The sequence below is a fragment of the Neomonachus schauinslandi genome, chromosome 4 (genome assembly GCF_002201575.2).
Source record: "Neomonachus schauinslandi chromosome 4, ASM220157v2, whole genome shotgun sequence".
Taxonomy (NCBI): Eukaryota; Metazoa; Chordata; class Mammalia; order Carnivora; family Phocidae; genus Neomonachus; species Neomonachus schauinslandi.
The window spans coordinates 77,563,294-77,574,322 of NC_058406.1; the positions used below are offsets into that span (position 1 = coordinate 77,563,294).

At 43.6% G+C, this 11,029-nt stretch overlaps 1 non-coding gene across 1 annotated transcript; it reads left to right on the forward strand.

Annotated features, from left to right (window-relative positions):
- Positions 1–597: 597 nt before the first annotated feature.
- TRNAR-UCU lies at positions 598–682 on the forward strand. Its single transcript is given in 2 exon segments — positions 598–634; positions 647–682. It is a non-coding gene; the product is annotated as a tRNA-Arg (tRNA).
- Positions 683–11,029: the final 10,347 nt, after the last annotated feature.

Consider the following 11,029-nt stretch of genomic DNA (forward strand, 5'->3'; position numbering starts at 1 on the left):
CTGCGCAAATAAAACACGCACAAGCACGCACACAGACGCCGCCGCGGCCCGCCAGGGAAGAGTCCGGCACCCGGGAGGGGCCGCCGTTCGAGATCGGCCGCTAAAAGGTGCGACGTAAGTGCCCGGCGTTACCGGCCCGGCTAAACGGCGCAACGGCCTGCCTGGTTCCGCATCGCCGGGTCCGGGGCCCGGGCCCGAATACGGGCCCGGGCCGGGCGTGACCGGCCGCCGGAGAGACCCGGTAGGCGGGGGCCGCTCGGGGCAGGAAGGGACCGGGGAGGAAGAGCGCGGGTGTGATTGGTCCTACGCGGCCGCGTCCTGGGCCGGCCGGAGACCGGGCTGTGGCAGCCCTCAGACCGATCGACCGACCGATCGGGGCCCGGCGGACGCGCGGGACTCGTCGACCTTGTGAGAGGCGGCTGCCGGCGAAGCACGGGCGCCTGCGGCTCGCGTTCGGTGGCTGCTGCCCAGGCTAGCCATGCCCTGGCCTCGGCGACACAGACGGGAAGCCGGGGGGGCGGCTAAGGGGGCGGTGGGAAGAGCGCGGGGCCGTCGCCTCTGGCTTAACACAGCAGATGCGCGAGGACTCCAACAGGTGGCTCCGTGGCGCAATGGATAGCGCATTGGACTTCTAGAGGCTGAAGGCATTCAAAGGTTCCGGGTTCGAGTCCCGGCGGAGTCGCAGTTTTTCCCTCCCCGTAATTTATTTTCTGACCCCGTCATTTCTCTCCTCCCTCTTTTTTTCCTACACGGTTGAACTTGCCTCTCCTCCTTTGTCCTTTCTCCTTCTGCCTGCGGCTTCTGCGGCCGTTCCACCTCTGGCCGCTCGCGCGGGTGCCCTCGCCCCCCGCCCCGCTCTGCTTCCTCAGCTCGGTGGCTCAGGGTCTGGGCCCAGCTCCCAGCGGAGCCTGACCCGGGAACTGCGAGGAACGGCTCCGGGCGGCGGCCAAGCGAGGCCTCGCCGTTTCGGCCCAAAGTGTGCCGAGGAGCTGCCCCCACGCTCCAGGGCTGACACCCCCTTGCCCGGATCGCGACCGTGACTGCTGGGGGGGCGGGGGCGAGGCAGGGAGAAAGAAGGATGAGAAAACACGCCTACACCCTGACCTACGCTTTGCTGGCTGACTGCCCTTCCAGCCCAGAATCCCCAGTGGGATCCTGTCAGAAATGCGGATTTCCGGGCCTCACCGCGGAACTCGGATTCAGTCGATCGGGGACGGGGCCCAGGAATCTGCATTTCTGATAAGAATGCCCGCTGCTCCCCCCCATGACTCCGGTGCAGAGGTCCGAGGTCCATTCTGCCCGCCTCCAGGCAGGGGTTGCTATCTTGTCACTCTTCCCCTGACAGCTCATGGGTTTGCATGAGATTTGGGTTCCTCCTCACTAAATGGGAACCAATGAATGAATGAATGGAATTTTCAAAATTCATTGTTAACAAACTCCTTGCAAAAAATACAAAATCCAACATTGTCAACAAAGGTACAGAGAAAAGTAAGCATCGTTGTTGTTCCTATATCTTAGCCTTGCAGTTCTCTCTGTAAGCTATTAGTGAAAATGGTTTCTGGGAAATATTTTCAGATTTATCTTATGCTCATGTCATTTTTACATATATTGTCTCTGTGTTTATGTTGATATAGGTGACACACAATTGATAGTATGCTATACTTACTCTTTCACTTATTTTTTTTTTTTTTTAAGATTTTATTTATTTATTTGACAGAGAAAGACACAGCGAGAGAGGGAACACAAACGGGGAGTGGGAGAGGGAGAAGCAGACTCCCCGCCGAGCAGGGAGCCCGACGCGGGACTCGATCCCGGGACTTCAGGATCATGACCTGAGCCGAAGGCAGTCGCTTAACCAACTGAGCCACCCAGGCGCCCTCTTTCACTTATTAATATAGGTGGAGCTGCCTTGCCTTGTTCCAGGGTGCATATATGTACTGTAATGATTTCACAGTCCCCAATAGTTGGACATTTAGGCGTATTTTCCTCTTACAATGCTTCAGTGAACATGCTCATTCTTACATTAGTGTATACAAGTGCAAATATATCTATAGGATAGATTCCTAGGAAGTTGGATTGCTGGGTCAAAGGTTTGTTTGTGCATTCTTTGATAGATATTGCCATGTTGCTCTCACAGAGATTATGCCCTATTTACTCTCACCAGCAGTGTGTGAGTGCCCTTTTCCTCACAGCCTATGTGTTATCAGAGGGTGAAAGATGGTTTCTAGTTGCAGTGTCATGTCTTTTATTATGAGGGAAAGCTGAGCATTTTTCATATGTAGACTAATTTGTATTTCTGTGATTTATCTTTTCTTGAGTTCATTTTCCTACTGTATAATTGGTCATTATGTTGTTGGTTTGTAGGAGTTCTTTACATATTATGGAAACCAGTCCTTTGTTTATAATATATGTTACAATTATTCTTTCTTCATATATTTGCCTTTTGATGTCATATGTGGTATTTCATTGCTTTACAGAAATTCATATATTAGGATTTATCAGTCTTTTCCTTTATGACTTCCAGGTTTGGGGTTATACTGCACTCAGATTATTAAATAATTTCATCATGTTTTACTTTAGTGCTTTATATGGTTTTATTTTTGTACTTAAATCTTTATTTCATCCAGAATATACTTTTGTATTTTTTAAAAATTTTCCTCATCTATTCTTCAATTGTTTTTCTCACATGTTAATAACTAGCATTTATGTAGCATTTGTTATATACCAGGTACTGTTATAAGTAATTTATGCATTTTAAGGCATTTAATCCTCCTGACGACCCTACCAGGTTGGTAGTATCCCCTTTCATGGAAGGGGCATCTGAGACAGAGGGGTTAAGTATCTTGTCCAGGAATACACAGCTAATAAGCGGCTTGCCAGAATGCCTGGGTCTTTAGGTAAAACCATAATTCTGTATTGTCTTTTCACATGAGCCTTAGTTACAGCTAATCTGGTTCTAATCTTAGGAGATATTTGTGTTGGAGTCATGTTATTTTATAGATTAATATAGGGAGAATTGAACTAACTCTGTGGAATCTTCCTATTTAAGAGCAGCAGCGGGGGGAAGAAGAACACATATGCTTTTCCATTTATTCAGTCTTTCTATGTACTTCAGAAGTATGTTAAAGTTTTCTCTTTATATATATCTTATTTGTTAACTTTATTCCTAGATAGTTTCTTTTATGTTGAGATCTTTTCTTCCATTATATTTTCTAAGTGATTATGGTTTGTATATAAGAAGGCTTTTGATATTTTAAAAAATAAATTTATATCCAGACATCTTAATTGAACTATTTTACTATTTAAAATGATTTTTCAGGGCGCCTGGGTGGCTCAGTCGGTTAAGCGACTGCCTTCGGCTCAGGTCATGATCCTGGAGTCCCGGGATCGAGTCCCGCATCGGGCTCCCTGCTCAGCGGGGAGTCTGCTTCTCCCTCTGACCCTCCCCCCTCTCATGCTCTCTCTATCTCATTCTCTCTCTCAAATAAATAAATAAAATCTTTTAAAAAAATGATTTTTCAGTTCTAAACCATGGCATACCACTTCACATCCACAAGGATGGCTGTAATAAAAAAGACAGACAGGGGCACCTGTGTGGCTCAGTTGGTTAAGCATCTGCCTTCGGCTCAGGTCCTGATCTCAGGGTCCTGGGATAAAGCCCAGGTTGAGCTCCCCGCTCCCCACTCCCCCGGAGTCTGTTTCTCCCTCCCTCCCCCACAACTTTTGTATGTGCTCCCTCCCCCTCTCTCAAATAAATAAAATCTTTTTTTTTTTTTTTAAAGACAGTAACAATTGTTGGCAAGGATGTGGAGAAGTTAGAACCCTCATACATTGCCAGTGGGGATGTAAAATGGTACAGTCCCTTTGGAAAATAGTTTGGCAGTTAGTCAAAAATTTATACAGAGTTACTATATAACCCAGCAATTTCACGCCTAGGTATATACCCAAGAGAAGTGAAAACTATGTTAACACAAAAATCTGTACATGATTGTTCATAGTAGCATTTTTTTTCACATTTTTAAAAAAAATTTTTTTATGTTAATCCCCATACATTACATCATTAGTTTTAGATGAAGTGTTCCATGATTCATTGTTTGTGCATAACACCCAGTGCTCCATGCAGAACGTGCCCTCCTCAATACCCACCACCAGGCTAACCCATCCTCCCACCCCCCTCCCCTCTAGAACCCTCAGTTTGTTTTTCAGAGTCCATCGTCTCTCATGGTTCGTCTACCCCTCCGATTTCCCCCCCTTCATTCTTCCCCTCCTGCTATCTTCTTCTTTTTTTTTTTTCTTAACATATATTGCATTATTTGTTTCAGAGGTACAGATCTGAGATTCAACAGTCATAGTAGCATTATTCTTAATAAAAAGTAAAAACAATCCAAATGTCCCATCAGCTGATGAGTGGATAAACAAAATGTGGTATATCCATACAATGGAATATTATTATTGAGCAATAAAAAGGAATAAAATACTGATTCATGTTGCAACATGGATAAACTTTGAAAACATTATGCCAAGAAGCCAGTCATAAAAGGCCACATACTGTATGATTCCATTTATATAAAATATCCTAAATAGTCAAATCTACTGAGACAGAAGTTAATTGTTGCCAAGTGCTGGGGCTAAGGGGAATGTGAAGTGGGTATTTAATGGCATTTTGGGGGAGTGACAGAAGTGTTCTGGAATGAGTGGTGATAATTGCACAACTTTGCGTATACAAAAACCCAGTGTACTGCACATTTTTATTTTTTTATTTTTATTTATTTATTTTATTTATTTATTTTTAAAGATTTTATTTATTTATTTGAGAGAGAGAGAATGAGAGAGAGCACATGAGAGTGGGGAGGGTCAGAGGGAGAAGCAGACTCCCCGCCGAGCAGGGAGCCCGATGCGGGACTCGATCCCGGGACTCCAGGATCATGACCTGAGCCGAAGGCAGTCGCTCAACCAACTGAGCCACCCAGGCGCCCCTGTACTGCACATTTTTAAAGGGATGAATTTTATGATATGTGAATTATCTCAGTTTTTTAAAAGGAAAAGTAGTTTTTTCAGTTAAGTATGTTGTGTTTTCTGGTAATATATCATTCACAAATAATTATAATTTTATCTTTTTTCTAATTCTTATGTCTCATTATTTCTCTTGTAATAGCATCTGCTAGTATCTCTAGAAAAATGTTAATTTTTGTGATAATGGTGACAGTAGACTGAACTGTCCTGTTTCTAACCATTATAGGACTGCTTCTCCACTAAGCATGATGCTAGCTTTTGGGGTTGGTGCACACGCATGCATGCATACACACACACACACACACACACACAATTTATCACATTAAGAAACTATCCCTAGTTGTCAGTAATCTATGGAGGTTTTTTCCTTTGATCTGTTAATACTATGCAGTATATTAACAGATTTTCTAATATTTAACCCTTCTTGCATTTCTGAAGTGAATCCTACTTGGTTGTGATGTATATTTATTTTAGTATTCTAATACTTTGCATTTTTGTGTATTTAGAAAAATTCACATTTATCTCCCATAAATGCAGCATTATTTAGAATGGCCACAAACTAGAAATAACCTAGATCTCTATCAATAATGAACTGTTTGAAAACAAACAAACAGACTCATAAATACAGAGAACAAAGTGGTGGTTGCTGGGGGTAGGAGATGGGCAAAATAGGTAAAGGAAATTAAGAGGTACAAACTTCAGTTATAAAATAAGTCACAGGGATGAAAAGTACAGCATAGTGCATATGGTCAATATTGTAATAATTCTGTATGGTGACAGGTGGAAACTACACTTATCATGGTGAGCACTGAGTAACGTATAGAATTGTCGATCACTGTGTTGTACACCTGAAACTAATGTATGCCAACTATGCTTCAATTAAAAAATTAAAAAAATAACTTTGAAGAAAGTGTAGTAGAGTCATATAGTTGAATACAATGCAGACCTTTAAAAAATGAGGAAGATGTATATATACTGCTATGGAAAAATATCCAAGATTATATGAAAAAAGCTGATATGAAAATGAGCATGTTTAATATGATTCTACTTGTGTTAAATAATACTACTAATAATAGTAATAACGTGCATTACTATGTGTGTGCATATAAACTTTCTGAAAGCATATACAGCTAACAGTGCTGGAGCAGGAGGAGCAGTGATATGAAGGGACGGAAGGCCTTTTTTACTTTATATCTCATTGTAATGTTTGAAGTTTTTCATAATAAGCCAATCTTATCCTTGTAATGAAAAAGTCAAGTTTAGGGCGCCTGGGTGGCTCAGTTGGTTGGGCGACTGCCTTCGGCTCAGGTCATGATCCCGGGGTCGCAGGATCGAGTCCCACATCGGGCTCCCTGCTCGGCAGGGAGTCTGCTTCTCCCTCTGACCCTCCTCCCTCTCATGCTCTCTGTCTCTCATTCTCTCTCTCTCAAATAAATAAATAAAAAATCTTAAAAAAAAAAAAAAAGTCAAGTTTAAAAAAACCCAAAACCCAATACTAATGATGAAGGGAAAAAGAAACATTGTTCCTAGATCACTCTGATACTGCTTATCCACTGAAGATTTTCTGAATTGCATTCAGCATTTATTGACTCCTTACATTTTACTATATGCTGGATCTCAGCCATAAGTATACTTTTTAGGAGCCCCCCCCCCCCCGCCCCCGGTTAAATGTGGAGAAACGGAACAAAATCTCTCTTTGTAGTGATTCCAGCAGGCAGCGTGTCCTGAAAGTCTTGTACAACATGTTAAGGACTGTGGACTTTACCCAAAAGGCAGTAGGAAACCACTGAATCGCTTTCAGGTGGGAAGCAGTGTGCTTGGATGTGTGCCTTCTATCCCCGCTCTGGCTGTAGTGTGGATGGCTGGCTGGCAGAGTGCAGGCCTGGCAGCTGGGAGACCAGTTTAGGGCAGTTGGAGTTACCTAGGTAAGAAAATGATGGAGGCTGGAACTAGGGAGGAAGTGCGGGGAGAAACCCAGAGCACAGACATTTGAAGGATAGGAGAAGGAGTTTTTCCAGAGTCCAAGAAAAGGCAGCCAGAGAGGTAGGAAGAAGACTAGAAGAAAGTAGTCTCTCCAAAAACTGACGAAGCAAGCTGCCTCTAGAGAAGGGAATCAAGAGGAAAAGAACCTCTAACATTTTTCTAAATGCCAACAAATTTATTTATCCCTTGCCATTTAATTATTCCCCAAGTCCTACTAAGTAATAATTATCCCCATTTTACAGATGAGAAAATTAAGATGCAAAGATGTTATGGGAGGAAGGTGAAAAGCTTAGCCTAGGAATGATGGGAAAACATCTGCTCTTCTGAGGCAGGAGGAACGCAGGGATAAAAGCATGAAGGTGAAGGGGGAACTGAAGGTGTTCCATTTTGAAGACCTATTTTCTTTGCGCTCTTTTACAGCTCGGCCTCACATCCCCAGGATTCCAGGAAGGTACTGACAAAGAGGGGGTTGCCCCAGGGCGTGGAGAGCACGCCCATCTTATTGCTGCCTGTGCTCCAGACTCTGAGTACCAGAGGCCAAGAGTGGTTTCATTCCAGCTTCCTCCTTGATCTGGGGCTTTCTACATGCATCAGCATTTTAAAAAATATTTTGTAATCGCATTCGTCCTCAATTGGATATATATTTTTGAGTACTAGCTTTGTTCAAAGAACCACATTGGAAAGAAATACAAAGGTGAGTGAGATAGAGTGCATTTTCTTAGAGTTCACCCTAGTGTGGGGCAGGGAGCCATGGATCGATGATCCCATTAATTAGGATTGGCTTTGGTAGGAGTGACAGGAAGCTCAAAATACCAATGGATTCGGCAAGGTGGAGGGTTCTTCCTCATGTGAAAGTTCAGGCAGTGGCAACTACTTGATCATGAGAGATCCAGGCTCCTTTTTATTCTTTCACCTTATAAATGCAGCTTTTTTCCTGATGTTCCAAGAAGATTGCTCCTCCCCTGCCATCAGGTCAACATACTAGTTAGTGCAGAGAAGAAAAAGGGACAGAGCCCCACTTCAAGCTCACCCTTCTCTGAGGGACACTTCCCAGAAGTTGCCCATACTGCTTTCATTTACATCCCATGGGAAGGGGAGAATCATAGCTTTTTTCCCCCAGGAAGCCACATTCCCAGCTAAAAATCATGTGTTCTGTAACTGGTAAAGAAAGGGAAAAAGTTCAGCAGTTTTTGGTGATGTGGAAACAGGTACGCAGATAGCCATAGTGCAAGGTTAAAATGAAAGTGTGACAGTTACACTTACTAGCTCTGTACCTTAGGCAGGTTCCTTAACTTCTCTGTGCCTCCATTTCTTCACTTATAAAATGAGGACAATAGTAGCACCTACTTCACAGGTTTACCTAAGGTTACCTAAATTGTTATATATGAATATAATGTTTCATACAGTTACATAAAAACCAGCTGTATTTGTAAGTTCTTAGAACAGTGCCTAGTAGTAAGTGCTACATAGATGTTAAATACAAGTTTTTTTTTTTTAAAAAAAAGCAGTCAAATGGGACTTTCGAGAGTGTACACATCAGTAGAGAAAATCTGATAAAACACTTCATGAAGAAACACAGACTATCAGTTCTGTGATGCCTGGGATGTACCCCCAGCAGCGTGCCTTGCACAGAGTGGATGCTCAGAATACTGGCTTCTTATAAACTTGAAGGGTCAGCAGTGTTTTGTTAGGTGGGAAAGCAGCAAGGAATATTTTAGGTGGAGTTAACCATATGAACAAAGACATAAAAGGGGAAAAACTCACTGTATCTGGCAGAGTGGCTGGCATGCATAGAACTTAATATGTATTCAGTGACTGAACACTCCCTATCAGCTAGTTTGGTTTGGCTGACATGTACCAGTTGGGTCCAGGCAGAAAAATGCTTCACTCTAGAGAATTTAATATAGGGAATTGTTATGCAGGTGATGGAAGTGCTGAAAGTATGGGCAACCCAGAGATTGGAGAAGTAGGAAACCTCTATCTCCCTTAGTGCCACAGGGTCATTGGGAGATGGTGTTACTAAACCCAGAGGCCTGGGCCATTCAGTGGTGGAGGGCTGCCTCGTGGGGATTGGGAAATGGCTGAGCCCCAACCCAATCTAAAGCAGAGGGAAAGAAATAGCTTGACTTCTCCCTTTCTCCTGCCCTCCTGTCTTGGGTCACTGCCTTACTGGGAAACCAATTGGTAAGTGAATCTGGGTTCAGGGGCTATGTCTTCTTCACTGATGTACCCTGGTGCTTAAATAATCTATAGGACTCAATTTTGTGGCGACTGGCTGACTTTCAGACTGAATGAATTTAGTGGAAAGTAATCAGATTTGAATAAAAGAACTGTGGAACAGCAGTGAAAGTCCAGCTTAGGGTCTGTAGCTTATGGTAGTTTCCCAAATCTCAGTAATCTGGACAGATAAGAAACAGTGTTTCCCTGGCTGGGCCTCACAGGTGACAGTAACAGAAAAAAATAGAGAATAGAGAGACCAGGGGAATACAGAGAATTTTTGAGATGTCTGACCAATTGGGTCCAGATTGGTTAGGGAGGAAAATGTATCCTGATGGGGTGGAGGATTGGGAGAGTAAGACTGGCTGCAATGCTTGAGATCAGGACTTCACAATCTTTGGGGGTGGGGCCCAGGCATCTGTATTACTGAAGCCACCTCAGGTAATTCCAAAGTGCAGCGAAGGTTAGATTAGAAGGAAGAAGGCTGGGGCGCCTGGGTGGCTCAGTTGGCTAAGCATCTGCCTTTGGCTCAGGTCATGGTCCCAGAGTCCTGGGATCGAGTCCCGCGTCAGGTTCCCTGTTCAGCGGGGAGTCTGCTTCTCCCTCTGCCCCTCCTCCCACTCATTCTCTTAATTTCTCTCTCAAATAAATAAAATCTTAAAAAAAAAAAAAGACTAACAGATTGGGGTACCCTACCCTGAGAGTTCAGAATCTTGACCTTTGAACAGTTTCAAGTAACAAGTCTAAGGCAATGATAGCAATTGGCGGAAGTGGAGTGGAAATGAGGGTAACTGGAATTGATGACATTGAATTTGAGACTGAGGAACTGTAGGGTCATCTTGAAATGTTTTTCATTAAATCAGGATAGTGATTTCACTAAAGGAAAAACCAAGAGTCTCTCTAAAGGTAAAATATGTAAAAAGGGCAGCAGTTGTGGTCACCAAGGCATGGGGAAGGCACTGGCCCAGTTGTTTAGTACCCTTTCATCTCACTTTGATACCCGGTCCCCTCCACATCAAGGCAGGTGAGATGACCTGTGGTGAAGCTGAAGTGGGGAGAAGTGGCAGATTTGGCTGGAAGGGCAGCTGTTAGATAAATTAGCCAAGGTTTTAATGAGCTTCACATTCCAGAAGTAAGCTATGACTTGTTCTCCTCATCTCATTGCTGTTTTGGTGTGTGTATGTGTGTAAATGTGTGTATATATGCACACACACACTTAAGGATAAAATAAGTCTTACTGATAGTATACTGACTTTAAGATACAGAAAAAGTCCAGTTAATCACAATGTGTCTTGTTTGTACTTTAATATGTTACTCTTCTGAACTTCCCTGAGTTATGGGGCGTGAGGTGGGGCGGTAGGTGTAGGAATGAGAGACTGAACAAAGCTTCAAACATTTCTTTTCACATAGACAACTACAAACACATATTTCTTTCCTGTCATTTTAAAAAGGTCAGGAAAACACCTAATGAACAAGACCTCAGAATTTCCGTATGTTGCATGGGATTTAAGGTCAGGATTTGGTGTCTAAGCCTTGCCAGTCCCTCCTTTGCAGTCCTGGTTGTAACCATAAGAGCCCCGAGGGTTCTCTTCCCCGAGGAAGAAAGCACCACTCAGCTCATAGCTGGAAGAAACGCCTCGACTGTATCACTTCTCAGCTAAGTTGTGATGGAACAACTTATGTTCCCATCACCCCCTACCTTTAGTAGAGAAAGCGTGGCTCAGGAAAGCCCCAAGTCCAGTTTCCCACCTTTTTTGGAAGAAAGGATGACAGGCCTGCACCCTAACAGGAAGAGTGATGGCACGTTTTCTGACCT